The 26703-nt window shown below is 32.5% G+C and overlaps 1 protein-coding gene and 1 pseudogene across 11 annotated transcripts in view; both read right to left on the bottom strand.

Annotated features, from left to right (window-relative positions):
- LOC145243887 (uncharacterized) overlaps window positions 1–26703 on the bottom strand; it is a 1140095-nt gene that overhangs the window by 619943 nt on the left and 493449 nt on the right. The gene's annotated exons all lie outside the window — the stretch shown is intronic.
- LOC145244029 (5S ribosomal RNA) lies at window positions 23979–24095 on the bottom strand (annotated as a pseudogene).

Here is a 26703-nt window from a genome sequence, read left to right as displayed (position 1 = left end):
AGAAAAAAAAGCAAACCAGAAGAAAAAAAACGACAAAGCAGATGAAGAAAAAAAAGACAAAGCAGATGAAGAAAAGAAGATGAAGAAAAAAAAAGTAAACCAGAAGAAAAAAAAAGGCAAAGCAGATGAAGAAAAAAAAGACAAAGCAGATGAAGAAAAGAAGATGAAGAAGAAAAAAAAAGTAAACCAGAAGAAAAAAAAAGGCAAAGCAGATGAAGAAAAAAAAGACAAAGCAGATGAAGAAGAAAAGAAAAAGACAAAGCAGAAGAGGACCAGTGAATCTTCTTATTTGAAATCCGCTTTATTCAATTCATACATGATACAGAATAGGTTTAATGTAAGGGATATTCAGTTGACACAAAAAGGGCAATTTAAATTTTTTTCAGACAAGAAGGATTGCTATTCTCCTCGCTCAGGGTATAACGGATATTATACTTTGATCCAGGCTCGACGGTCAGGTGGTATAAAAATTTGTCAAAAACATTTGCAAAGCAAGAAACGGAATTTCGATTTTGTACTTTAAGCAAAATTCTGCTTAAAATCGTTTCAGAATGGTTTTTCTCTTTAGAAATTTTAATCTTCTTTTCTCTAGATTCAGGAAGAAATACACCCACACACATTGTAAAGGCTTTTATATATATATATATATATATATATATATATATATATATATATATATATATATATAAATAACCTTCACCCTCCTCTTTGTCTCGGAACACATACATGTGTGTGTATATATATATATATATATATATATATATATATATAACCTTCACCCTCCTCTTTGTCTCTGAACACATACATGTTTATATATATATATATATATATATATATATATATATATATATATATATATATATATATATGTTACAATAGAAAAGTGCGAGGATGAAAAGTAATATGGTTAAGCTTAAACATGGAAAAATAAAGGACTAGTTGTTAAAACTGGAAAAGAAAAGGACAAGATATTCTAGTAAAAATGTAATAAATTTATAACTTAAAATATTGCAGCATTAAAAATTGATTATATAATGTTAAAAATTCAATTAAAAAACAAATTCTTAATGCTGCAATATTTTAAGTTATTTCTTATATTTTTTACTAGATTTTCTTGTCTTTTTCTTTTCCAGTTTTAACAATTAGTGTATTTTTATTGTTTTTTTTTTTCGCTGTTTACATTGTCTTTCTCAATTTTGTCCCTTACTTTTGGACATTCCTATTTTGAAAATAAATGAATAATTGTTATAATTCTTTTTCTATCCTTGCAAATGATTCAAATTTTAGTATGTCATTATGGATGATAAGGACTACCAGTTGTCAAAATTTCAGCTTTTCACAGTTGTTATTTCTAACAAATATTAGGTTTTAAAATTTTGTCCCTTAATTTTGGACGCTACTGTATATATATAACAGCAACAGGAATAATCATGGTAGATCAATATTCAGATCGATTTTAAACATTCCATAGCCCTTGAGCCTCTGGAGGGGCATAGACCATCTACAACTTTTGTAGATGCTTTTGTAGCGAGTTCTTTTTACAGGGTGAGGGTGCTGGCCCCACGCCCAACCTTCCCAAAAGGTACATACAGCACCTAGCCTTCCCAAATGGTCACTCATCTGGTACTGGCCAGACTCAATGTTGCTTAACTTCGGTTATTTTGCGAGAACCGGTGTGTCAACGTGATTGTGCCGTACGATTTTAAACATTACTAGGTAGTAATTAATAAACAACCCTTTTCCAGTGGTTAGAAAAAAGGAAAGAAAGAGAGGAGATAGTGAAAGAAGAAGGAGTTGAAGATAAAGGAGGATAATATAGGGAAGAGAAGAGGTAGATAAAGAGAGAGAGAGAGAGAGAGAGAGAGAGAGAGAGAGAAGTTTTAAAAGATGTTACATGCATCTTTTCTATTTCAATGCTCCCGAGCAATGCCGGGTAACCATGCGAACAATATATCAAGGCTCATAATTTATAATATAATTTTCTTACTAATTTTATCATCTTTTTAATTATGAACTTTTTTTCTTGCGTATAAGGATGCAAAAGGTGCTGTGATTGGGCTTGGGCTTGGGCTCAGGTGATGGGCTAACAGATTCAAGACGTAGGAATAAAGTGACGCAAGCCAGAGATACAATCAAAGTCTCATTTTGGAGATCATCCAGAATAGCAGCGGCTAAGCATTGACTGTGAATAAAGAAAGAATATTTTTGGCAAAAAATGTTAAGTACTAAAATAAATCATCCTCATATTTATTAACCCATTAGAATGGCTCGAGTTATAATGAGTTGATCTTCATTGCTCTGTTCTTTTCAAGACTATTGTGTAGGATAATTGAGGCTGAACAGACTGCTATTACAACTCAAATCTACAAAACAGTCTTCATAAACATAATTCCGGTGTAACTGGATCAGCTACATGTTCCATACTCAACAGTTTTTAAAACAGACTTTATTTTCAAAATAATATCCAAGAAAAGAAAACGTATGCGTCTGATGGGTTAACTTTAGACCATTATTTAATGAAGTTTTATCACTCTAGTGGTCCTTGAATTAAACCACAAACATTTTGGTAAATATAAAAAAACTCGTTTTTTCTACATTAATCTTTTATTCTACTAAAGCTGAATTAATCAATGTTTGTTTTCCTAAAGTTTTTTTCTTTTCAATATATTTTAATCATACAAAATAAAGCTAAAATATTCTTTAGTCTTGGGATTGAGTTATGCTTAGAAATGAAATTCCATACTATATATTCTAATTAACCACAATTTGCAAATTACTCAACAAGTGATCCAACTCTTACTAAGTTTCTGTCTATCACACTCACCCTCTCCTACTGTATATTCTTTGATCCCTCACCTCGTATTTTATGCAGTATCTATTACTCTCACTTCCGTCTCTATTTCTCTCTGTTTATTACCAATCAAACGTAAGGAAACTATAAAACTCAAGATCAGAATAGCCTATTACAAGCAAAAGAAATATTGCCACAAGTAGTAATACTATTTAAACTGTATCTGGGTAGGTAGAGAAAGAGAGAGAGAAAGAGAGAGAGAGAGAGAAATGATGTATATAGCAAGCAGAAAGACATTAATTTCTAATTTTGTCTTTTTAAAATAAACTAGTTTTGAAAGCTCATTTTTTTTTTATTCAAATAGCCAAGCTCAATGGGTTTCATCACATTTTTCCATGTAATGTATGCAAGTAGTATTTAAAATTATGTAATGTATGCAAGTAGTATTTAAAATTATGTAATGTATGCAAGTAGTATTTAAAATTATGTAATGTATGCAAGTAGCATTTAAAATTATATAACGTATGCAAATAGTATTTAGCATCATAGTCCAACTATAATAAAAAAGGACATTTGTCTGTGTGCATGTATATATGTCCGGATAAAAGTAAAAAACGCCAATAAATAAAAACAAATGCCCACAAGGTTGGTATTTTCTTGACCAGCGTTGCCCTGGATGAATAATATCTAAACTTTAGGAAAAAAATATTTTTTGACTCTAAACTGGTGCATATTTCGTACGAAGGGGGTGAGTTTTTTTCCAGTCAGATTATATATTAAATAAAGGGAAGTAACTCTGATTTTTTAATAAAGGAATTCATTTCCTTGTGTCGATTCATCTCTTGAGGAATCTATAAAAACGAGTTGTCTATGTGTGTGTGTCCAAAGACAGGAACTGGTAAGGTGGAGAAGAAAGAAATGATGGGGAGCAGAAGGGAAAAGAAAGAAAGATAGAAAACAGAAGTTTTAATAGAAATATGTTACACTTTTGACCCGGGAGGTGTTAGGTAGTCTAGCAAGTATGAAATAAAAACCAGTCAGAAAGACAGGTAGCCATAGTTAATTATGCATTATCTTAGAAAAAAAAAACTAGTGGTTCGTCATACACCAAACTTGACAATAGGTACATCAAAGTAAGGCAATAGTTAAACTGAGTCGCAAACCTTATAGGTCGCACATTATCAATCAAACTCCAACCTTTGTCTCATTGCAAAAACGTTGCATCTCTATGCCTGTTTTGCAAATATTTTAATAGAATAGGTTCTGACAAACTCCAAGTACTTGTACCCACTCGACATAAATATCCCTGTATTAATGAACAAGTAGCAAAATCCCACCTCTGCTGTAGAGATCTCGATATGTCAGAAAGCTTTCTACTCTCATAGTTTCTTCTCTCGAACTGTTAGGCTTTGGAATTCCCTCCCAGGTCCCTACTTCCCAGACTGTACTGACATGCAGAAGTTCAAATGTAATATGAACAAAATCTTACTGCTCAACTCACTACATTGTGTCCCTGTCGAATTTGATCCCTTACGACTAAGTGGCACTGTGCCTTCTTTGGGGTGAAATAACAGTCAAATGTTGCAGTACTTTTCAATAAGGTTTGGAAGGTTCTACTTATAGACACTGGCAATAGGTAAAGACCAATCAAATGGATCCACGTTCTGCTAGCAACCAATCAGAAACCAGAGTTGCTCCATAAAAATATTGAATCCTTTAGCATTTCCACACATATTTTTTTGTGTCAACGTAAGAAAACTCAAGTCAATGCAAGAAAGATCTTTGCACTTTGCCTGCAAACTTTTAAAGTCCGAGACTTATACAGAAGAGCTACCCACCAAAAACTCTTCATCTCCAGGACTTGTATAGAATAGCTGCTCATTGGAAACTCCTCTAAGATTAAACATGTCTTTCAAAACAAAACAACAACAAAAACTGTTTAGTTAGCAAATTAAATTTTCGATTAATTTAATACCGTATCCAGTATTTTTAGAAAAGATTTTAATTTTCAAGTTCAAGAATATTATCTGAAACAAAAGATCAAATTGGTTCACCCATGTACTGAGGATTTCTACAGCAGATTCAAAAAATGCAATCATACCACTTTACTTAAGAATACTTGTGTTTAATCTTAGTATAGGATTTGTTTTAAATTACTTTCCAACCCACCCCTGAGATATGCATAGAATCACTACAAATATAGCGCAGATATCTTTCAACTCTGGTCAAACTATTCTTATTGACAGGGTTTACAGATCAAAGCATCACGCATAATCTGATGGTTGTTGTTTCAATCCCTATGCTGAGCAATGCATTTCATTTTTTTTAAAGTTTTAACGTTGTTGTTTTTTTATAATATTTAAACAGTGTTATTACTTCGCTTATTCTTTTGTTTTGATTTACCCCCCCCCCCCCAACACACACACCTCTAAACACCCGGGAAACGCAGGGTACCCCGCTAGTCTATAATATAAATCTCACCTGTCTGTTTAAATGTATGTATGTATGTATGTATGTATGTATGTATGTATGTTTGCCTAAAACTTTTGATAGCGGCGACGGATTTTCACAAGATCAACATCGTTTTGAAGCCGACCCTTCGGACGACAAATATCGAAAGATTGACTAAAAACATTAATTCCTTCACCCTCAACTGGGCAATTTTCTACAAAGAGGGGTCGCTTTTTTTGCCGATATTTTCAAAAGTCATCCCCTTTTTTCGATTGACTAGCCTTAAACCTTCGCCACTTCCATTTTGGTGATGGATGCAACGGCAAAGATGTCACATTTTTTTTTCACGTTCTTTTCCTCTTTTGCGGTCCGGGTTTGAGTCTGCCTGCCTGTCTGCCTACTACCACATTTTTTGTTTTTGCTCAACACACACCTCCAAACACCCGGGCAACATTGGGCACCCAGGCAAGTCTTATAAGAAAAGAATGGCAGATTATACTTAATAATAACTGATAATAATAAAAAAAAATAAAAGAAAAAATGTTTTTTTTATCTCTGTCTCTTCTCTACTAATTTATAAAAGTCACTTTGTGAGCGTGTGTGTGTGTATGTGAGTTTCTTCCTCATAAGTTCTGAAACAGCTGAGTCTACTTTTGCAAATTTTACACAAAACTTATTTATATGCCTGGAAGTGTTCTTAGATAGTTTTTGTACAGAAATTCATCGGATAAGTATCGAAAATTGAAAAAATCTGATCTTAAAAATAATCTTTCTTCTCTTATAGATAAAAAGAATTTTTACAGGGGAATATTTTTCATTATACTGGTGTAAGCTTGGCTGGTGTAACGTAAAATATTCCCCATGTAAAAATTATTTTTTATCTATAAAGAAAGACTATTTTTAAGATCGTCAAGCCCAAATATCAGCCGATATGAAATTGTAAACAAACACAGACGGAATTCGATGAACGATATTATTATTATTATTAAAAAAAAATTTTTTTTTGTAAATTAATCATTATTATTTAAAAAAATTTTTTTGCAAAATAATCCACTAGGCAAATTATCCCTTATAATATATAATATTTAATAGAGAATTGATTCTATAATAATACATACGCAATCTGCATAAATTAAAATATCATGTTTAAGCATATTGTACAACCGGGAAACACTAAGCGTCTAGCTAGTTTTTAGTAGAGACACAAAACTATTTCTTCTTATTATTGTGATTATTAGTAATAGTAGTAGTAGTAGTAGTAATAGCAGTAGTAGTATTAGTAATAGTAGTAGTATTAATAGCAGTAGTATTAGTAGTAATAATAATTTTATTATTAATAGTGGCAATTTTATTTTGTCTTATTGAATACTTTCGTTTCAACAATTTCAAGCAGTGAATATAAATTAAGTTGTGAAACAATAAGGAATAGAACTAACTAGTTTGAAATAAACTATAAATAGCATTAGCATCCAACCAATATCTTTTAACAAGTGTTATGCAATCCAATTTATTAGTTTAAAAAAGAACGTTCGAGTGTTTAATGAACTAACAACTATTCTTGTCACTTGACGAAATCAAATATACCTCTACTTCCAATCAAGAACATGCGGTGGTTATAAAATTCAAAAATAACTCTGACAAGACTCGTTTCTTCGTCTTCTTCCCAATCGTAATGCTGACATTTCCTTTTGATGGACTGACCTGGAAGAACAGGATCATTGATTTTTGATTCACGAATGAACCGACTGCTTGGCTCTCTACACAGTTTGCAGATAACATGTTTTGAAGTTCTTGATGTAGCAAAGATGTGGGACTTTCGCGTGTGTGTGTGTGTACGTGTGTGTGTACGTGTGTGTGTGTGTGTGTGTGTGTGTGTGTTTTAAAGCTTTGACTTCTTTAAGAATTCTCAGACAAGATGACCGAAACAGAAATAAGAGTTGAATAAAAAAGTTTTTTAAAAATTACATAACGAAGAATAAATAATGATTCATGAAACGGTAAACATTCAATACGCTGTTCAACAACGACGCCATGTTTGTATGCTGATCAAAATGCATCTCGTAAATCAGAGACAAAAGCATTTTAAAATCCTATCCCCGGGGTCTTTTGGGGTAAAATCACGGTATAAATAATCTTTTCAATGGGATTCAATTAATGTTTATTTAATTTATTTTACCTAAAAACAAAACAAAAAACACGAATCAACCAGTACGTTATTCAAAAAGATATTAAAGATGTATTGGGAGCAGTCTACCCAGGCAGATTAAATACAGAGTAAAGTTTAAAATTTCCAGGTTTTACAAACTATAAAAAAAAATGGACATCTGAGGAAGTCCAGAGCGTACAATGACTGAAACATTGTGTATATATATCAAATCAGGTAAATAACAATATCACATTTGATATCGACTCATATTCCGTTTAATATATATTTTACATGCCGCCCTTGTGTTAGACCAGGGATGGAGACCTCATTCGATCCTGTGGGCCGGATCATGTTACAATGAGGAATTGAGGGCTAGACGAAGGTTATTAATAAAAATCCAAGGGAAATTACATATGCAGACCGCTGCGAACCTAAATATTCAAAACTATAATGAAAACTGTGGGAACATGATGAGAATTAGCAGCGAACCGGATGTTAACGCATCCACTATGAGAGACAAAATAAAAAATCGTCTTTTGCACATGGCTCCACGCAAAAAATAAGATAACCACAAAATAGTTATCGACCAATGGCAGAGCTCCGCGCCTAAAATAAATACCTCAAATATCACAATCACTGGGAGCCGGTTTTTCACTATAAAACGAGGGATTTTAGGGAACCAGAGGAGAGAGGAGGAAAAAGAAGACGAAGACGCAGGGCTGCTAGCTGCTGATGAAAGAAGTCACCCGCTTTCCAGTTACAAGCTAGGACACGCATCACCGACAGCAGGATAACCGGCCTACCCCTACCACATCCATCGTCCAAAAGATAAGTTACGTTTACAAACATTCATTCCTTGTCAATTCATACATACCTACAAACATTTTACGAACCTTCATTCCTTGTCAATTCATACATACCTACAAACATTTTACGAACATCCATTCCTTGTCAATTCATACATACCTACAAAAATTCTACGAACATTTCACCATAATACAAACAGTCAAATATCTCCATCGGACAATCCATTCTTCGTTAAATCACATTCCATCCTACGAACACTTTGCATCTCCTAATACAAGTTGTTAGTAGTAAATAAAATCGGTTCTCAACCTTCAATATTCGTCTGTCTTTAATTATATGGAGTCAGAATCTACACATTTCCAACGTTGTTCATTTCATGTATTCTTTGTTGTGACCTCTATGGCGTCCTTTCCTACCTCTAATCCTTTTATAAAAACCGAGGCCATAAAACAAACACTGAGAAATCAGGAAAATAAAAGGGGATCTAAAATTAAAAGGCACTTAACAAAAATTAATTTTCCTCTAGGAACTTCAAAATACTTCAAAGGGAAAAGAAATCACCTGAAGCGAAATGGATGAAATTTTGATGTGGATGTTTGAAAACTGTTATTGAAAAAATGCAAACATGGCCGATTGAAAGATTCAGAACTTACACAGGATAGGTAGCAAGGGTAAGTGATTGGGTCGCGGTTGAAAGAATGAAATAAAAATCTGACTGAGATAACACTGTCCTCACACATACACACACACATTCTCACTTATATAAGTGAGAATCATTTCTTATTAATAATACTCAGTTCAATTTAATCTAGTGCTAATGCACCAGGTTGGTTGTTTTTGTTTTACGTTATTTCAACCCTTTTCAGATTGTTTAATGCCGAATCCAGTGATTTTGAAGAACAATTTGTTTAATAGAATATATTTTTTTTAAATCGGTTTCTATTTAACCCATAGTTACTACCAGTCCAGGTCAGAGTGGACCTGGGAGCAATGGCAATTAAAGAGTGGCTCAACACTCCCCAAAGCCTGCAAGTTGGGGCCTCACCATCGAATATAGTTTAAGGTCATATCCAGGGCCTAATAATGCACCAGGGATCACCACACTCTTCAGCACATCCAGGTACACTTTGGTGTTGACTTTCAAGCCGACTTTGAAGATGTGAGGTGGCATGATGTGGCCCTTACTTGAAACCACACCAAAGAGCATAACTGTGGCCAGAAACTTTGTTTTCATCACCCTGGGCATGTCTTTGTTATTCATGGCAATTCAGCGATGCATATTGAGGGTGCTGGTAATGGCCCTGTTGTCATAACTTGGTAGAAACTATGAGTTGTACAGTGGTGCATCTTCGATCTTGCTTGTTGAAGATTGTGTAACTTTTAAACATGATAGAAAGCTTCTATCGCTTTTACACAACTGACCAACTAATAGATGGTATGCAACAAAAAAAAGAAAAAGAAAATCAATTTTCATCAAACGGAAATGGAATCATGTCGTCTTTTCTCGGGTGACAATTTTATCGTTCCATCCTATATTTTAGCAAACTTAAAAATACACTTGCAGGGAGTGATCTAGTAACAATTCAGCAAATATCATTTATTATTATTTATTATTAGTACTAGCAATGATAAATTAAGTTTTAAACAAACAAAAAAAATTTAAAAGAATCGTTTTTAGCATTGGAAAATAGGCACAGATGTTTCCGATTCTGATACTGATTCCAATAACTCCAAAAGTTCTGATTTTTCCAATTCCGTTAATTGTTCTAAAACTAGTAATGACAAAAGTTCCTGGAACTAGCTCTATCCATTCCTAACTCTCTTACAATCACACAAGTACCAGCACCTCTATGGGTTCCAATGGGATCACCAAAGTAACAAACTTCTGGACAACCTCGATAACCTTGCCATCCAAATATATTTTCTCCACGTCCGAATTTTTCATTCTCGTACACTTCTTACACATAAACCAGTTACCATCTTTCAAAATATTGAAGAATTGTTATTTAGATATGCGCTATTCAGACAAAGGTTTTGGATATTTGCTTTATTCTCGACAATATCTTTAGTTGTTTGCAGCAGGGGAGAGGCATTGATTTTATCGATACCTTTTTGAGATTATGGAATCGGCTACGCTGAGTTCAAATTTCAATCGAATCAATTGTGGTCATTTATTCACCAACACTGTTGGGGAAGGTATGAACATTGAGCCCCCGTCTCCCAACTATGGATAGAAAAGTAACTTGCATTCAATTAATCACTCATTTACCAGACATGTCTCAATATTAAAAAGCATTTATTTTTTTTTTTCTTTATAAGTTGAGAACAATAGTCTGAAGAATCCAAATAATCAAGCGTCATCTAAAAAATTCGAAAACTAAATTATCAAATTTCGAGAAAAGCAAAAAGAAAACTAAAAAAGATTAAACAAATCATCAAATAAGAATGGTGGGGACATTTTATTTCCGACTCCATATGATAATTTGTTTTTTTTTTTTTTAATGCCCACTTAAAAATTTTTTATGGAATTTAATTCTCTGCTTCTAATTTAAAATCTAAGAATAAATTTAAAAGTAAATACAAACATAATTAAAACCACGAAACAAACGCTTTTAAGATGTCTTACTTTTAGACATTTTTTCCCCCATCCTGCACGAATGGCTACACTAAAATTTATCATTTATTATCTCGTTTATTGTTTCATTTTAAAAATTTACATTACACTACCCCAAATGTGGTGTAATGCTTGGGGGAGGGGTCGTATCATACCAACAGGACATATGCTATACTAACCTCCCAAAAAGGAGGAAGTAATGCCTGGGAAGATAGTATCCTGATACTAAACCAGGTACTACATTACTCTGTTCCTCCTAAAAAAGAGAGAAGGTAATTGCTGTGAAGAAAAAGTGAAACGGGCAGAGGAATAAGAGGAATATAATATAGATATGTAAAACATACACGGTTTTTTATCATCTTCTTTTACAGAAGTGCCCAGCATCCAGCCGATAGAAGAATAACCACACCACATTGGCTATTCCAAGGCTTCCGAAAGGCAAACAGCATACACCTCTTTCTCTGCAATCGGCTATTTTTTACATAGCAGAGGAACATCAATCATTTTCACGCGTGAAATATAATTTCTACTCTCATTTGTTATTTGTGTCTTTTATTGAAAATAAAAATACGATTTTCATCTAAACACATTGTTTCCATAGCAACATCCTCTGAGAATGAACTTTGTGACACAAATAATAACAAATACAGGAAAAAAATTTCATCGACGGTTTAAAAAAAATGTTTTTTTTAATATAAAATTGAATTCCACCCACATGATCTATTCACTAGATATTCAAATAGCTTATTTCTTCTTTGAAGTTGTCGTGGCATCTTTGAAAATGAAATTTCTTTGGTGGATATTTAAACAGAATAGGATTATTTTTCTTGGTCACTATTTTGGCTCAAGAAGCAATGGATGCACTTTGAAATGGAATGCAAACGGAAGAAAAGGTTATGCAATCCTTAAACACAATTCTCCTGACGTGGAATTTCTTGATTCTAGTGCTAAGGAAAAATCTAAGGCAGTATGTTCATTGATTTTAAGTCTCTGAGTTGCAACCATTTGAAATTTTTAAATGGATTCCCAGAGAAGCATGACCTTGTCAGAAGACACACCCACAAAAATTATTTTTTATTGATTTGAATGCAAATATCATTTAAAAATATTCTAATGAGAAGTTAATTAAAAATATAATAAAACGTTTTTTAAGCCCATAACTTCAGTCATATAAGCTGGTTTTACCATTTTTCGGTCGATTTTGTTTGCTTCTATGGATTTTGAGTCTGACAATTCTTGCAGTTAATAAAGGATGCAAAGAATTTTTGATTAAGTAGTGTTAAAATAATAATATAAAATTGAATTTCACCCACACAATTTATTCAGAAGATATTTAATGTAGCTAATTGCTGTCTTCTTTGAAGTTGTCATGGCATCTTTGAAATTGGAATTTCTTTGATGGATATTTAGACGAATTATAGATATATGAATTCATTTCTTGGAATATTGATGATAATCGCAATAAAATTACTTGATATATAATTTGATGCAATTTATAGTAAACCACGTCACATTATTTTCGGTTATTTCAAATTAATTCTGAAATTAGTAATGATTTTGCGTTTTTTGCGAACATCTCATGCTGTGATCGAACTGCTTTTCTCTTTGCTGTATGTGAAATGTTCTTCCGCATCTGCGTGCATTGCAGCAAGCACGCAACATATTCAACCTGTCTGGTTTTCTGTGATAAATGGCGCTTCAATATCCCCGAATTCTAAAGATCGAATGTGTTTAGAGTCTGAACAGGACAGATCAACTAAAGGATAATATCCTTAAACACAATTCTCCCGACTTTTAATTTCTTAATTCTAGTGGTAAGGAGAAGTCTAAGACAGGATGTTTATTTGATTGATTTTAAATCTTTTAAGTTCCAACCATTTGAAATTTCTAAATGGGCCATCAAAGAAGCATGACCAAAAAACTGGAAAACTATTATTAATTTAAAGTCAGAGTTGTGTTTTTCGTGATAGAAGCGTCGTTTAAATTTTAAAATAAAATATGTATAAAATACGTTTATAAGCCAAATTACAACGCAATATTATTAAAATAAACAAATATTTATTTGTTTAAAATTTATATTTCGGAGATAAACTCCATCCTCAGAATTTTATACATTTTTTTCGTCACCATGATTTTAAATTGAAGAACAAACAGTTAGTAAAGAATATGTGTTGTCTGTCTGCAGTGATACTTTGAAATATCGGAAGGATATGTTTGTCGCACATGATATGAAAGTCAGAGTTATGTTTTCCACGACAGAAGTGTTATATAAATTTTAAAATACGTTTATAAGTCAAATTACAACGTAATATTATGAAAATAAACAAATATTTATTTGTTTAAAATTTATATTTCGGATATAAACTCCATCCTCAGAATTTTATACAATTTTTTTTATTCTTTTAAAACACAACTCTAACTTTCATATCACATGCACCAAACATATCCTTCCGACATTTCAAAATAACATTGCAGACAGACAACACACGGATTCTTTACTAACTGTTTTCTTTAATTTAACATCGTGGCGAGGAAAAAAAGAAAAGAAAAAAATGTATAAAATTCTGAGTATGGAGTCTACCATCGAAATATTATTTTAAACAAATAAATATTTGTTTATTTTTATAATATTGCGTTGTAATTTGGCTTATAAACGTATTTTATACACATTTTATTTTATTATCAATTGATTTAAATGCAAATATCATTTTAAGACTTTCTTATCAGAACTAAGTTAAAAATAAAATGAAAAGTTTTCTAAGCCCATAACTTCAGTTGTATAAATTGATTATACCATTAAGATTTGGAGTCACTGAACCGAAAATTTTCTCGAAAGGCTTTTTCAGCTTCATGTAATAACTCAAATCAGTGATCCTTCATAAGGCGTTGCATTGATCGAAATAGAGCATACACACACGTATTTACAAACAAATCTCTGTGAAGATGAAACGTGAAATACTTTTCTAACTTTATATATATATATATATAATAGTTAATGTAGTTTGCTTGAAGCATTGTTTAGTATATATAAAGGTAATTTATGGAAGGCAATACAGTGTAGAAGTGTAATGGATAAAAAATTAAGGCATAACCGTGAAATGAGCTTTGCAATAAGTTATATATATATATATATATATATATATATATATATATATATATATATATATAACTTTTATTCATCCTCAAACTAAGGTAAAGTGCCACTTGGATGTAAGGGGCTACTATTTAGGACTATATCTATAAATAAGTTTTATAAGTAGTTGAGTAGCAAAAAGTCTGTTCACATTAAACTTGGACTTCTGCACTTTAGTACAGTCAGAGAAGCGGGAAATCAGGAGAGAGTACCAAAGTCTAGCAGTTCGAGGGCAGAAACTATTAGAGTAGAAGGCTTACCAATATCTAAAGAGCTCTACAGTGAAGGGATGGGACTTTGTTGCTTGTTGCAAAACATAGGCTAATAAATTAGCGTTGAGGAGAAAATTTGTATTCCTTTAAATTAAAAGAGGGTGACTTTTCACGAACACAAAAAAAAATGATGAGAGAAATATTTGATGAGTTGGCAGTTATTAGTGACTCAATTGATGAAGAGGACAGAATTGTGCATCTCCTAGTTTCACTTGCAGATTTTTTTGATATGTTAGTGACAGCACTGGAAGCAAGTCGGGATGTTCCCAAGTAGGCGTTAGTAATTGAAAGATTGTTGTATGAAGAAACCAATATTAAAGAAAGGGAAAATAATAATGCTTAATTGAAAGCCACGACATAAAAAAAAACACATCAGCAAACGGTGACCCAAGTGTTATCACTGGAAAAAAACGGACATTAAACGTGACTGATTTTTGTATTATTGGCGGAAGATAACGTATCTATGAATTATATTTTTATCAACCTTTTCGTCGGATTTAAAGTTATCATGTAACCGTAGAATATGTTAACGGGATGCAAATTGTTTTGTTATTAGTCATTTGAATTAAGTTTCTAATTATTAATTGGATTTGTTTATCAACTGGGGAATTGGTTACTGATTAAGACTTGCTTAATATTTTTTTAGTTCACTAAAAATATTTTTTATTTAAGGAAATTAATTTAGTGCGATGTATTAGATTTTTGATAATTACAATTTTAGAACGATATGGATATTCGTTTCTGTAGTTCAAGATACAAGAATTAATGGAGGTAGATTTCTTATATACAGAGGTGATGAATTTGTCTTTGTTATCATTTACTAAACAAAACTAAAAACCGATAATTAACAACAACACCTATCAAACCAAAATCTTAATATGAAAACCAACAACAACATGTATCACTTTATATGCCCATGGGAGAATGTCTCTCCAACAACCCTAACGCCAATAGTTACATTGGTCATACTACCCACACATTGTCCCGAATATGTACACTTCACCTTTTTGACTTTAGTTCGACATGTCATATGTCAACACGTTAAAAAACATGGCTTCCCACTTACATAATTTCGAAAAATCATTGTCGAAAATCCTAAAATTTTACATAGTAATCCTAACATGAAAAGACTTGAAATACTAGAAGCGATGTACATAAAATTGAAACCACCGAAAATAAATAACGCTAATGATGAATCAAGTCATAATATTTTAAAGTGCCTAAGTTCGTAAATGACTATGAGGCGGCATGAGAACCCCCCCCCCCTAAAAAAAACAAACAAACTTGTAAATTCTACATTTTATGATTTTGTAAATCCTTTTAAATACTGTTCATACATTTATTTAGCCACGCCTCTATCACGTGACCACGATCTCAACTATGGCATTCGATACTCATACGTATTATACTTTTAAAAAATATAAATTGCCACGCATTTTTAAGCTTAGCAGACATAACCACCCGATGACAACTGGACGATTCAGTTAAAAGTGCTCGCGAAATAATGGAACAAAAAGAAACATACGCATCACATTTGCAACAATTCAACAAAAATACATCTGGGCAGGAGCTGCTAGAAAAGACTTGTCCTGCCTTGATAGGGTTCAAAATAGACTTCGTGGCCTGGTGGGAGATGTCCTTTTCTCTTCGCTGCAACCTCTATCTCACAGAAGAGATGTTGCGAGTTTGTCTCTGCTTTATCGTTATTTTCATGGAAAGTGTTCGACTGAGCTTCAATCTATGGTCCCCTCTCGCCAAACCTTCACAAGAAACACTAGACTAGCTGAAAACACTATCAATAATTTTCCCCACTCTTTATCTGTGCCTAAACCTAAACATAGATTCCATGATCAAAGCTTCTTTCTTAGAACTGCACGCCTGTGGAATTGTCTTCCGTTTTCCTGCTTTCCAGCTGTCTATAATATGGTTGTCTTCAAGTCCAACGTGAACAAGTTTCTGATGAGCCGTTCCACTTAAGTTAACAAATTTACCGAACTTCCATTACTATCGATTACTATATTGTCCTTTTGACTACTGTACACTCTTTAACCCTTATCCTTGAGTGGCCGATCTGCCTTGATAAGTGGTGACGCCTATGTAAAAAAAAAAGGAAAATACGAAAATTAGAAAAAAAAAATCAAGAACAGAATAATCAAAGAGACGCTCCATACTTTTTAATAATCTCTCTCTCTCTCTCTCTCTCTCTCTCTCTCTCTCTCCAATTTGTGTGAAATTTTTAAAATAGATATTCAGCATCAATCTATATATCTATAAAAGTGAAATTATCTGTGTGTCTGTCTGTGCGTGTACATTTCCCTACCAAAATACTCTGCCAATTTTCAGTCAACAGACTCGAGATTTGACATAAGGGGTATTGAGATTTGGGAAAATCTTTTTAATCGGTTTTCGGCCAGGAATTTGGCTGTCAAGGCGTCAAAGTTCAACGATTTGACTTTTGAAAAATCTATCAAACTCCTCTGCCAATTTTAGATGTAAGTTTCTTGGACATGGCTCAAACTTTTTAACTTGATTTGAGCACAAAACAATAAATGCTAAGGTGTCAAAATTGGGGTCAAAGTTTTAAAAAATTTTACCTCTCAGCCAATTTTTGGTCTAAATATTTGAAATTTTACAAAAAGTGTACTCAGACATCGGGCAAGCTTTTTAATCGGTTTTTGGCCGAAAATTTGGCTACCAAGGGGTCAAAGTTCAGAAGACTTGCCCTTGGTGGTCTCTACCAAACTATTCCGTAAATTTTGGGTACAAACATTTGAAATTTTATATAAAGAGTATTCAGACACGCAACAAGCTTTTTAATCAGTTTTTGGGCGAAAATTTGGCTGCCAAGAGGTCAAAGTTGAAAGATTTGACCATTGCAGACTCTACCAAACTCCTCCGCCAATTTTGGGTCTAAACACTTGAAATTTTAGATGTAGGTTACCTGGACATGTCAAATTTCTTAATATATATATTTCTTAATATATATATATATATATATATATATATATATATATATATATATATATATATATATATATATGCACAGTACATAGAGTTATGAACAGTACATAGGACCCAAGCAAAGCTGGGCTGAACTGCTCAATAATATTTCACAAATTTAAGTTTCTTTGGGTTATTTTAAAGAGTTTCAAAGGGGGGCATAATATGAACATACTGAACCATTTAAAAATTCAAATATATCAGATTTACAATGAATTGGATACATAGTCATTTGACACTAATAAAGCATGATTCATTGAATTTTAATTTCTTCAAAAGATCCCTTAAGCTTAAGCCTTAAATTTGTGATATTTCCTAGGATCAAAATCATGTAATGGATTTTGATCAAATTGAAATAAGAATTCTAGACATAAGGTTTAATATTATTATATCTTGATTTTAATCTTCACAAGAGAGCATAAAACGTGGTATAAAACTATTCTGTTTGAGAAATTCATATTACCCATCCTGGGTCGGGTATTTTTCTATGCTTTTAAAGGTTGTTTATTTGTTTTTTTTACTGTTATAGAAACCGATACATTTAAAGTTAGTAAATTCACATTCTTTTTTTCAACAAGGATTAAATTTTAAAAAATATAATAAAAAATATAATTCTATTATTCAACTTTTCACTTGAAAACAAAGCTCTATACAAAGATTTACAACTTTTCCTCCAGTAAAATTTTATGAAGAAATCCAATCGCAGTACTAATTTTGGACAAGTTTTTTAGAATAATATTGACAGGTCTGCAATCATAACAGGCATCCATAAACGTTGAGATCCTGTTTCTGCTCTATCATTATTTTCATGGGAAGTGCTCGACTGAACTCCAATCCATGGTCCCCCCTTGCCAAACTTTCACAAAAAACACCCGACTAGCTACAACCACTATATACGATTTCCTTCACTCTGTGCCTAAATATAAGCGCAGATTCCATGAATAAAACTTCTTTCCCAGAGCTGCGTGTCTGTGAAACACTGTTCTGCTGGCCTGCTTCCCGGTTGAATACAACATGGTAGCTTTCAAGTCCAATGTAAACAAGTTCTTGTTAAGCCGTTCTTATAAAAAATCAAATTCTACCCAATTTACCCCATTAACGATTACTACACTACCACCTTACATTCATTAACCTTTATCCTCGAATGGTCTTAGGGCCTTGATAAGTGGTGACTCCCTTGTAAAAAAAAAAAAAATTGTAAAGACGATATTTTACATTATTTTAGAAATTACAAAAATAAGATAAAAATTTCAGGGATGAGAATATGAATTAATTGCATCCTTTAACCATTTTGTTTTTTTTTGTTAGTAGTTGTATCTACCCGGCGTTGCTCGGGATGCAGTGAAATAATTTTAGTTTTTAATTTTTATTCGTTTGTACATTTCTAAACTTAGAAGGTAGACAATTCTTATTATATACTTCAGTTTAAAACGAAATCAAACTTAAGTGTCACGGGCAAAAAAATATTATTTCAAATTCAAGTGTTACAAATGGAAATATGCTACTTCTAAATTTAGGGGTCACAGATGAAAATATGCTATTTCAAACTTAGTTCTCACAGGCAAAATTGCTATTTCAAACTTTGGTGTCACCGATGAAAATTTTTGTTATTTCAAATTTAGATGCTACAGATAAAAAAAAATGTTATTTCAGACTTTAGTATCACAAATAAAAAAATTATTTTCAAATTAGGTGTTATAGATCAAAAAATGGTATTTCCAATTTAGATGTCACAGATGAGAGAATGTTATTTGCAGACTTTTGTCACAAATGAAAAATATATTTCACATTTAATTGTCGCAAACGAAAAAAAAAAAATTATATTTCAAATCTCAATCACATACCAATCGAAAGACAGATTCTCTTATAATAATGCTTTTTAGCACCTAACATACGTACATTGAATCTGTGTTTAACAATGAAAATATTACTGAAATTGAAGTATGACCGAGTCTTTTTATAGATGTAAAGATGTCCACCCCCACCCCTCAAAAACATAAAACAACTGCACATGCAAACTCTCTCTCTCTCTCTCTCTCTCTCTCTCTCTCTCTCTCTATCTTCCATTCTTTCTATTTTCCTGCTCTAATCTTATCTGCTGATTATTTTTCCAACCTCCAATGATGGATCAATTAACTTCGCAAGATGAGCTAGCCGTCTACCATTTTCAGGTGGCAAATTACGCAATGACGTTATCTATGATGGCGTCTCTTCAGCAAAAAAAAAAAGCATTAAGAAAAAATAAAACCATTAATAAGAAAAAAAAACATTACAAAACATAGATTTTAATTGCAAAAAATAATAAACAGAATTTCTTTGCTTCTTGATGCTGCATCTGCTGCACATAGGATTGCTTAGGTCAACTAATTGTGCAGCTGCACTTCTGCAGCGTTGATGTGAAAACGAGGCAACAGAAGTAAGACAGATCAAATAACCAAACAGAACACCCCAGCTAAAGATCACTCCCTTCTCACAGTGGTAGTGACATGGTCGTGTCAAAGCTACCTAGCTAACAGGAGTCAGCATCAGGATCCATCAACATGGAACCACAAGTCAATGGAGTGCAATATTGCTATATATAAGCAATATTGTTATATATAAGCAGTATTGCTATATATAACAATATTGCTTATATAAGCAATATTGCTATATATAAGCAATATTGCTATGTATAAGCAATATTGCTATATATAAGCAATATTGTTATATATAAGCAATATTGCTATGTATGAGCAATATTGTTATATATAAGCAATATTGCTATATATAAGCAATACTGCTTCTGTGTCATTCCTTTATGTAGTCTAGGCTAAACCTTATCAGACTTCCTATGTGAATTCTGGACGTTGCTATTCTCGGTGTCAGGGTCAAACACCTGCAATCTTGCATGTTAATGGATAGTGGAAACTACTAATAAAGACAACTTCATGCATCCTGAGGCACGAACTTCCTAAGTTTTATGCAGAAGACTAAGTCTGATAAAAAAAAAAGCTGACATGGAAAACACTTAAAAAATTTTCATTAGTTTTTAATTTTTATCTTAAATGTCTTATTCAGAATCAGAGTAAAGAGATTTGTGCATCAAAAGTCGGCAATTTCTGGTGCAGTTGTAATCTGGAGTTGCATACGATTTTTTTAAAACCAACTGCTGAGTTTGAAGGTGTATAAATTTTTAATCAACTAGCCACTTCAGAGATATGAAGTTGAAGTCAAATGTTCAGAGTGAATAATTTTTGCAAAGTTCTCTTGATGCAACTCATATTCTGTCCAATGAGAGTTTAGGACACGTGTTTTATGGACAGGGATAATGGTACAATGGATGCGTAATTTGTTTTAAAATTCAAGGGCGACAATTCAGTTCGGCTACCAAGATATTGTCTGTATTCAAAATAATTAAAACTTTTTCATTGCAAAAAATCGTAAAATTTGATTTTCTTATTAAAAAAAAAATAATAATTTACGTCATTTTTGGAATATGTCATATTCGTTCCATGACAATTTTTCTGTATTTTTGTTCCATGAAGATTTTTTGTAAATTTTGTTTTTTTAAATAAGTGTAATTCTAAATAAACACTGTTAGTTTGGAAAAAAACGCCCAACATATGCCATGATGGTATCAGAATCGGTATAAAAATCAGAAAAAAATTGTACGTATTTTTCTGATGTCAAAAACGATTTCTTTATTTTTTATTTGATTTTTTTTAAACAAAATCCCGACTGCTTTTAGTAATAATAAAATAACAAATATTTATTGAATTTAAACGACCAGTTAAACTAAGATCAATAGATCATTCCCCCCCCACACACACATATGTGTGCTTTTACGTTTGAGAAAATATATGCAAATTTAATATGCGTTTTTATCGTAATCGGGGGAAAATAGCAACTTTATAGTTAAATATTTAGAAATTTATAAAGACTTGGAATCTGGAATTTAGTATGGAATCGGTAATTGCATCGGAATCGGGGAAAATAGTGAAATCGTCCAATCACTAAAATATATACATATTAATATCATAATACTAATATATAAATATCATAATACTAATATATTAATATCATAATACTAATATATAAATATCATAATACTATATATTAATATCATAATACTAATATATAAATATCATAATACCAATATATAAATATCATAATACTATATATTAATATCATAATACTAATATATAAATATCATAATACTAATATATTAATATAGTCAAAGTCAGAGTCAAGAAAAAAATGAAAAAAAATGCATATTTTTCGCCATTCAACTTTGATCTGTTTGTATAAAATATCTAAGTATAGAATCAAGTTATTACGAGAAGCTGATAGTTTAGCATAAACATTTCTATGATAATACACGCAATGATTTATCTGCTGCTGAAAGTGAAATTGCTTTCCACACCAATAAACAAGTTATTGATAGTTTTTGTGTCTGCGTAGAATCATTTTGTATAGAGACGATTTGTAATGGACGTTGCAAATACAACTGCTAACAACAATTACACAAGGTTTTTATTTAAAAAAAAAAATCATTGATAGCTTTAATACGATTCTGAATTTTTGAGATGAGGTATAAATGTTTGTATTGTTTTGATTGTTCGAACAATTATTCTCATCTTGGGTATTATTAACACAACGTTCCGGTTGATGAAACCTATGACCTTTGTCGGATATAAAATCCATGCTTACTTTCAACTAAGGAAAAGGAGGTTAGCTCTGTATTGTAAGAAATTGAACCCTGGGTGTGAGGGTGTGTCCGTAACCCCCCCCCCCCAAAAAATCCTAGTGACCCTTGAAAATTGATATATATATATATATATATATATATATATATAATTTAAGGAAACACCCTCAAACCCACGGTCCAATTTCTTGCAATACAGAGCTAACCTCCTTTTCCTTAGTTGAAAAAAAAAGCATGGATTTTTACACCCGACGAAGATCGTAGGTTTCATCAACAGAAACGTTGTGTTAATAACACCCAAAATGAAAACAATTCTCCCAAAAATCAAAACAATACAAACATTAATAGCTTTTTTCTTCTTCTTTTTTTACCGAATAAAAAAGAACAACAATAAAAACGAATTGCTCGAAAGAGTTTGCTCACATGAGTGAGGAAAGAATTTCCGGGTTTGTTTTAGTGTACACATAGATTCGAAAAATTTGTCACAAAACAAATATAGAACAAATAAATGTTATCAAAGGCAAGATAAGTTACTTTTCTACCCAACTGGATATGTTTTAGTGTTTTTATTCAATGTAACATGTTTATTCAGCTCGAAAAACATTCGGCGTTTACCGATGTATGTACTGGAAAATTTAAAATGGCGGCCAACTCTTTCTCTGAGACGGTAAGTTTGGGAAAATGAGTTATAAATAAAAAACCAGTCAAAATACTGTTAAAAACCCGCCGAATATATGTCAGCCTATGTAACGGTAACATATATTGAGCGAGTTTCTAACAGTATTTTGTCTGTTTTTTTATTTATAACTCATTTTCCCAAACTTACCGCCTCAAAGAGAGAGTCGGCTGCCATTTTAAATTTTTCTAATACATCGGCAAACACAATGTTTTTCGAGCTGAATAAACATGTTACATTAAATATAAACACTAAAAACATATCCAGTTAGGTAGAAAAGTAACTTAACTTGCCTTTGATAACATTTATTTGTTCTATATTTGTCTTGTGACAACTTTTTCGAATCTATGTGTACAGTAAAACAAACCCGAATTTCCATTTGTCGGTTGTTCCGTTGAGTCAACAGCTGTATAGATCAACAGGTTATACTCCTTATACGCATGTTTTGAGTGGAAGAGTTTACAAGTCAAGAGATCATAGAAAGGCACCGAACGGAAATTATGCAAATCACGTGATTTCCAGGCAAATGTTTTTCTTTCTCTCTTAACTGGTGAAGTTTCAAGCTGATAAGTCGTGCTTGACGGCTTTCCCTAAGAAGTGTAGTGCGGGGGGGGGGGGGGGGGGTACAAGCAGGGGTTGACGTAAAAGGATGAGCTATCTGTCAATCTCAGCTTTCCTTCCTTTCCTTTTCTTTCTCCCTCATATGATTACAACCTGTTTCTTTGATTGTAAACTTTGAAGTAAACTTTGTTTTAAACAAAATAACTAGTACTGCAGACGATATACACGACCTCTGCTTGTCTGGGACCGGATGTAACCGTTACCGGCCTGGCGATCTCCTGAATAAAGTTGTTTTCTTACTAAATACTCACAATTATCACTTCATGGTGGCAGAGGTAGGATTTATTATATATATATATATATATATATATATATATATATATATATATATATATATATATATATATATATATATATATATATATATATTTAAAGGTTATGAGGGGTTTTTGAAGCATGAAAACGATGTTAGTTTTTGTATTTAATATTTTTATTGTTATTTTATTTTTTTTATATATATATATATATATATTTCAAGCGGACCTCCGCTCTTTGTCACAAAAAAAACTATCGAACTGAAAAAGAAACCGTTGAAAAAACTGAACTTTTTAGTATGGACAGCGTTCATTCCTGGCAACTATGTTCGAAAGAGTTCACGTGGATTATTTTAGCCGTTTAGTAGCATCGTTTTCATGCTCCAAAAAGCCTTCATAATCTTTAAATCACTATCCTAGAAACATACGTGAACTTTTAACATTATATATATATATATATATATATATATATATATATATATATATATATATATATATATATATATATATAAAGCGGATAGCACATTAGCACATACAGCGCCTGGAATTCCTAAATGGTCATCCATCAGGTACTAGCCAGGCTCAACGTTGCTTAACTTCAGTGATCTGACGGGAACCGGTGTGTCAACGCGATTATGCCGTACATATTTCCGCTTATCTCGGCATTGTTTCCAGTCGTCCTGAACCTCCACTTGCCACTGGTATTCAACAATGTTGACTCGAGAGATGTGTGGTTGAAGATTGCGCAACTCTGGCCACAAAAATCTCACGCGCAGGCACCCTTACCGTGGCTATCCATAATCTGTCACGACTGAAGGAAGCCTTTAATATATATATATATATATATATATATATATATATATATATATATATATATATATATATATATTGGTGTAGATGATATATTTTGATATAGATGTAGATTTTGACTTTTTTTTTTACAGACTTCTTCAGTAGAACATAAACTTTATTATGTCACCTGACGAAGACTTGTCTGAAATATTAGGATGTTCAGTGTAGCGACTTCGTAATATTTGTGTATATAAATAAAAATAATATATTTTGCTCTTTTTTTTTTTGAGTAATCTTAATAACCTCGCTTTAATCCAAGAGTTTCCCCCTCCCAGAATACCTTTAACTTGGTATATATATATATATATATATATATATATATATATATATATATATATATATATATATATATATATATATATACACACACACACACGAACAGTATTACGGAACACAAAATAATAGATGAACTGCACCAAAATAGATAAAATAAAACAGCACACGATAATAATCTCACGTGATAGAATAATATACCCGATGCCATATTGCAAACCGTAAGTAGACATTGTTTCCTCATTCATATTCCTTAAAGGTAAGGAAAAGAAAAACAAAACAAACGCCGTAAAAAAAAAAAAAGGAAAAGCATTATGGCACATCTGCCAACAATGAACTGGTCTGACCTTGTTCTGAGCAAAAGTATTGGGCTTTTACAAAAAATGAATCGACAATAGAACCCCAGGATACGATGGCCTTAGGATACGTTTTTTTCAGGTTACGATGTGTTTTAGGACCCTAGTTACGGTATTTCCCCCACTTTACGGTGTTATTTATAATGTTATTTGATTATATACCTGTGTATTATATATTGTACTGTATTTTCTTACTAATTTTTAATATGTATTGCGTAAAATTTTGCTTAGGCCTCGCCATACAGCGATTTCACTTATGATCCCAACCCCGGAATGGATTAGTGTCGTATCTCGGTGCTCTACTGCATACATAGAAGAGATTTTCCATGGTATATAGGATCAAGGCCTAAGACGCTTAAATGCTAGTAGCCTCGGTGGTCAACAAAAGAAATCACCTGAACAAGTGAAGAATTTCTTTGAAAGCCAGCTAAGAGTAAATGTCAATTTTAGGATTCACAGACTTAACCTTATGCAATACCGTCAGAAGTCAAGTGAATCTTTAGACTTCATTATACGAACTTCAGTACAATAATGTGACTTCGCAGATGAAGAGGTAAGCAAGAGACTTATAGAGTACATCATATTCTCAACACCATATGATGCTTTCCAGAATGGGCTCTATAGTAAACCAAAAGGCTGAAGCATAGCCAACGTGCTGACTGAAGGCTGGAAGTACAAAGCCCTTACTGCCAGGAACGACCAGCTGAACCATCTTGGAATGCCAAAAGGAAAAAGAATATACAGCATTAATCGAAGTAGGAAATATAGGAACTGCGATACGAGTCACAAATTTCAACAGTGCTTAGCATACAATAATGAGTGCTTTGCATGTGGAAGCTAGGGACATTGGGCAAGATGCTGCAGAAAGATTAAATCAAAGGAATACAGAAAAAAAGCAGACACAGGAGCAAATCTTGCAACCACCAGCACCAAACACCAAGGGGGACTAAATGCAGGATGCAAAAGGAAAATATAAACAGTGAGAGTGAAGGAGATGATTCCTTACATCATTTCCACTCCCTATCAATGTTAAATACATGGATACTTTAACCAAGAAACCGAGAGACAAAGCCTTAGACGACCTTAAATATCGGACCACTCTGCATGAAATGCAGAACACAACACACACTTCATATGAAAATCGATTTCGGTGCATCTGGCAACACACTCTCACTCGAAACATTCCAACAGATCACAAAAACCCCTCTCCATTCTGTGATCCTGCCCACATGTGAAACTCGTCTTATACAGAGGCAATCAAATTCAATATCGTTGAACCATCAGCATTCCATAGCAGTATAGAAACAGAATGAACAACTACAACATTTTATGTTGTAGAAGTACCAGGATCTGCAGTCGTAGGGACGCTAACATGTGAAAAGCTGAAGCTAATAACCATACATCTGTGCACCTTTAAAAAGTGTTTAAATACACCTATCCTTTCTATCAGTCAACTAATGTCAAAATGCCACAAGAAGTTTGATAGGATTGGAAACTTTAGAGGGACTGATAAACTTTTACTAATGGAAGATGTAAAACCTTTCATCGACACTCCACACAAATGCAGTATTTATCTAAAAGACAAACTGAAGGAGGAAATATGCTCTGGAAAGTTGAGGAACACACAGATTGGTGCTCCAGTTTGGCATACAGCACAAAGAAAGACGGGTCTTTCTGAATATGCATAAACCCACAGAAACTAAACATTAGCCGCAAGAGATATTCACAAAAAATAATAAAAATAAAAGAACTAAACCCAGCCTTTGAAAAAGC

This window comes from Euprymna scolopes, chromosome 22 (genome assembly GCF_053919585.1).
Source record: "Euprymna scolopes isolate OS-2025 chromosome 22, ASM5391958v1, whole genome shotgun sequence".
Taxonomy (NCBI): Eukaryota; Metazoa; Mollusca; class Cephalopoda; order Sepiida; family Sepiolidae; genus Euprymna; species Euprymna scolopes.
This window is presented reverse-complemented; position numbering and strand designations above follow the sequence as displayed.